This window comes from Dermacentor silvarum, chromosome 7 (genome assembly GCF_013339745.2).
Source record: "Dermacentor silvarum isolate Dsil-2018 chromosome 7, BIME_Dsil_1.4, whole genome shotgun sequence".
Lineage (NCBI taxonomy): Eukaryota > Metazoa > Arthropoda > Arachnida > Ixodida > Ixodidae > Dermacentor > Dermacentor silvarum.
The window spans coordinates 174,329,764-174,334,866 of NC_051160.1; the positions used below are offsets into that span (position 1 = coordinate 174,329,764).

The window sequence follows — 5,103 nt, forward strand, 5'->3', positions numbered from 1 at the left end:
GCTGTCTTATTAATGTGCATGCATGTATGTGTAGTTGTACTCATAAGATGTTCCAGCAGTGGAATCAACACTGCTTATAAATATGAGTTTTCAACTGTAGTGCCTCCTAGGCTTCAATGCAATGTTTGTTTTATGTGTGCAGATAATCCAGTTGAGCCACCACTACCGGCTCAGGAAGGTGCTGTTTTGGCAGGTCCCAGTACCGTGCTGCTATCGGCGAACGACCCCTTTGAAACCAGCTTTTCACCAGAGCTAGCTGGGCCAGCAACGCCAGCTCAAGAAAGGGACACGACACATGCAGTGCCAACTGCTGCTGAACCGGACGCTTCAGAAGCTCAAGCTGGCATTGACAAACGATTGAGACCAGCGCGAGGCCGCATAGCAGCAATAGAGCGTGTGCTCGCACCTGAAGGAGCTGCCCGACTGAAGGCACTTCAAAAAGATGACGAGCACGCAGCAGAACTGCATTCTTTAGAGATGCGCTTGCGTCGGCAGCAGCTCCTCCAGCAACGACGTCGTCACAAGATGGATGAAGAACGGAAGCAGGAGCTTCACAAAATTGAAATCCAGTTGCGACAACAGCAGCTGGAGCAGCAAAAGTGGCGCAATGACGTGGAGCACCAGATGCTGCTTCTTGAATTAGAGGCCAAGAAGCAGCAACTTGCACAAAACTAGCCGGCGGAGTAATAAATATTTTATTGTATTTTTCACACACGTCTATGCTCTAATGTGCAAGAAGTATGACCCAGCTACAGCTGTGGTAAATGGTCGCAACTACTGGTGCAGATAAGCAATGATATACACAAAACATGAACTAGCACAAAAATATACATATCACGGAAATACTAAAGGAGCATCCAGAGCAGTTATTGTGCTTGAACTTTGATGGCATTCCTGCTTCTCTTACTTGCACATAATCGGAGTTTGCAAGCTGTACTAATTTATTTGCGATCCAGGTGGAACAAGATGAACATTTGCTTTTATGATGCCTTAGTGAAATGCTCGAGCGATAAGCCGCTTTCGGCATTGCGATCCATGTAGTGTGTCTGTTTGACTCGCCACATCAGGCTGCTGCCGCCTCAAGTGTTGTGGGATCACCACAGCTGGAGGTTCTAGGTCCTGCCTCAGGACTGCCAGGTTATGCAGGGCAGCACAGGCTGTCGTAACGACTGCAGAACGCTCCACCAAGTGTTGAAGCCCCATGTCTAAACATGGGAAGTGACGCTTCCACACACCGAACGCCCTCTCCACAGTATTCCGGGTGCGGATCTGAGCTGCTTGATACCTGTGTAAAACAGACAATGTTAGTTTGCACTTATGCTAACTACTTGGAGACGAACGTTATACCTTGAAATCATAAGCATGCCAGTAGTCAAAGTTCCTGCAGCTAATAATTCTATTGTGATGTGGCCTAGTCAGTGCAGCAAAAACAGATTGCAGCAAATATATGAAGGTAATAATACAAAGCCATATTTAGCAAAATTGCATCTGAACCTCTAAATGTATCAAGCTTGCTCTAGCGAAAGCTTTAAACACAAGAAACTGTACGTAATTACACAAGTATCATTGTGAAAGCCACAGGCTGTTTGGTTTACTTAAAGCATTAAGCACAAGAAACTGTACGTAATTACATATCATCGTGAAAGCCACAGGCTGTTTGGTTTATACAGCGGTACTGACCGGCTCTCGTGGCTATTCGGTCGTCCGGAGTCAGCCATTGGGGTCATGAGGAAAGGCATGCATGCGTAGCCAGCATCGCCAAGTAGGAGCCCAGGCACATCGTTTGGTCTCGTAAAGAACGCGTGCACGACTGTTGTCGAAGATTCGACTGTCGTGCACGGATCCTGGCCAGCTAGAGACAACGTCGAAAAATTGCAGCTTCGGCCCTGCAATGACCTAATGAAAAAAATGTTATGCTGTGTATCTCAGCTGAAGTAAATCTAAGCCACGCACTTCATACATACATGATATTCTTTTCTGAGCAGAAGTATTCGCGGCTTTTTAAAAATCGCAAGGCCATACACTTTCCTTTCTTCTAGAAAACTAGGTGGGGTGATGAAGTTAGGAAATTTGCAAACGCAAGCAGGCGCAAGACAGGGGTAATTGAAGATCACAGGGAGAGGCCTTCGTCCTACAGCGGATATAAATATAGGCTGATGATGGTGACCTTCCCTTTAGGCGATTCAAAGAAATTCAAAGATACAAAGAATCACAATACGTAGAATATTCTCCTAAAATAAAACCATCTAGCACTATTTAATTGGTGCGCCTATCTGAATTTACTCTTCCAAATAACCGCGCAGTGTCGAGAAATGCGCTATGTCGCTACCGGAATATGAAAGGGATGGTAAACAAGTAAACTTATTTCTACCATGATTGATTAGGTTAGCCAGTATACTGTTTATCGAAGGTCATGCATATTAAATTATTTAACATGACTCTCATTTTAAGAATTACTGCTGCCGTAGTAAAGAAAAAAAAAGAGGTATAGCAATTTACCTGTACATTAATGGAGAAGTAACCCTTCCGATTGCGGTAAACTTCACCATTCGGCCCACCCGGCGACTTGATGCGGATGTGGGTGCAGTCTATGCACCCGGTCTACTCGGGAAACTTGGCAATACGGTAGAATTCCACCATCGTCGCACGGAACTCGTTATCGGTGCTCGGAAACTTCACGACGATCGGGAACACGTGCGTAGCAATTAGCCGTGACACACGTTCGATGACGCGGCTCACCGTCGGTTGCGACACGTTCACTAGATCACCCGTCACAACTTGGAATGTGCCGGCTCCATAAAATCGTAGAGCGATAAGAAGTTGGAGCATTGGTGGAAGAGGGTGACCACGGTTGCTGGCGTTCTCTTCAAGCGGAAGGTAGTCCAGCAGCTTCTTCACAGTACACTTCGTGAACCGATAGCGTGCGAGAAATTCGCTGTTGTTAAAGTGTTCCATGGGATTCAGACGATCCCTCAGCCGCTGTCGCGGTACGTCTGCAATGTCATTGTCGTCCATGACGCCACCAAATAGCTCGTCGACGCGGAGAACGTATTCCACAAACGAAGCGTGGTCCGCCATAACACTCGAGTGAAGGAGCGATTCAAGGTAGCTGCGGGGCTACCTTGAGATTCTCGAGTAAAACGCTCGAGCTTTCCTTCACTCAAGGCGCGTTTCGAGTGGAGGGCGATTTGTGAAATGAAAAGCCGCCCTCAAGGAGCATTTCGAGTGGAGGGTCGAGTCAAGGTGCGTTTGTGAATACGGGGGTAACATTGTCGATGCAGCACCGGCAACTTGGAGAGCGCTTTTCGACCGCGTCGTACCGTTTGAAAGCTAAGTAATCGTGCTTGCTAACTACACGCGTATTGTGCGTGCTCCCCATGTGTGCACAGAATGCGTGAACGTAGGAAATGGTACTCCCATGACAACAGTAATACCTGTGCTCATGCTTGCTGAGCGCCGGTTGGCAGAATTTAGTTATGCGAGTTTGTTGCCTCAATGCAAAATTGAAAATCGTGATAAGTGTCTTCTTCCGATGAGAAATATTACGTTCGGAAATAATCATGATCATCATGTGCACCTGTGCTTTTCTGCTGAAGTTGCATAATAGCGACCCATGTGCTTCACCGATTCTTACTGCAATCCCGTTTCCTCGCTTATAAATGCTTCGACCTCGTAAATAATCTCTGCTTATGAGGTTTTCGGTTTACGAGCAGTTTATGAGAAAAAAATCACAGCTTTCTACTAGTACAGCTTACTTTTTAAGACAAGGTGTGTTGACATAACTTATACGCAACTAAACATGACGGGAAAGTTGGTTATGAAAGAAAAAAAGAAATGAATTGTTATGTAAAGAAACAATTATTTCTGATGTGCTGCTCCTGCGTGTGTTTAAAATTTTACTGAGGTGAAGGAGCCCTATTATCATGTGCACTGTTGCCACCCTGCACTAGTGCAAACATTGTTTTCGTGACTATTTTAGGTGCTCCTCGCATGTGTTCACCATGTGACAGCTTTAATGGGCTACTGCTATAAGTTAACCCAACTTATTTTGTAGTGGCGAGGCTGTGACCACATAACGGAGGGGACTCCTTGGCTATGGCTGCCGTGGTGCAACGTGTAATCTGGATGGTTGAGTCAGGTATGTATGAAGTGTACGTGTTCCAAATAGGATCTCGGTATCATTTGTCGATAAGTTAGTCGACCTATTACTCAACACAGCTTACTAAATTGACTAAATATTTATGCAACTTGCTGCTTATTTGTGTTCATAGCTGTGTTGCGCACATTATCATGTTCTATAAGAAAACTAGACCCAACATGTTGTGATGAGTATTTTGTAGCGTTAGCTACACTGGCCTAGCCAAGCCCGTTTCGCGCGGCACATCAAGAGCCGTGCTGCGCATGCGCAAGGATCAGTGATGTCAAACGGCTTGCGCACCGGAGCCACCGGAGCCGGCACCTCTCGCGCACTCCGCCGCCGCCGCCGGTCTGCGCATTCCAGAGGAGTGACGTCGTAGCCGTGGTAGACGCACTGGCGCCGGCGGGCGCTCGCTGTGGAGTCGCCGTCTGACACTGCGCTGGAGCCGCTGCGCTTCTGACTGGCGTTTGCCAGTGTGGTATAGCCACGGAGAAGGAGAGCGCAAATGCTGCTCAACAGCGCAGAAGAACGGAGAAGCTTGACTCATCGGATCCCGAAGTAGTTGCCTGGCAATTAGCGGTTGAGCGTAGGAGACAACCAGGAAAGCTAAGAATAGTCAGCTGAACCTTTGCTAACGCTACGTGTATCCTGGCATAGCCGAGCTAAGCCACTGCAACTTTTTTTCTTTCAACAATCACTTGGCTGCGATTAACATTTCATTTTTGCTAAGTACACGGTGTGTTCATTACTTTTTATTTTGGTTTCATTGTTCTGAAACTGTTTTTCATGCTGTAGCTTTTATTTCCGAATTTCATTAGTTTATGCTACACGCTCGTGCAGTATCTGCGTATGTAAGAATTCAAAGTGTAGTGGGTCAAATTTGTCACAGGTATAAGCGCACGGCGTGCTTAGCATTGTTTAACATTTACAATTATTTGTCTTGTTCCCAGAATAAATGCCACTGG

General features: G+C 46.4%; 1 pseudogene; it reads right to left on the reverse strand.

Annotated features, from left to right (window-relative positions):
* Positions 1–1,059: 1,059 nt before the first annotated feature.
* LOC119459351 (putative nuclease HARBI1) lies at positions 1,060–3,183 on the reverse strand (annotated as a pseudogene).
* Positions 3,184–5,103: the final 1,920 nt, after the last annotated feature.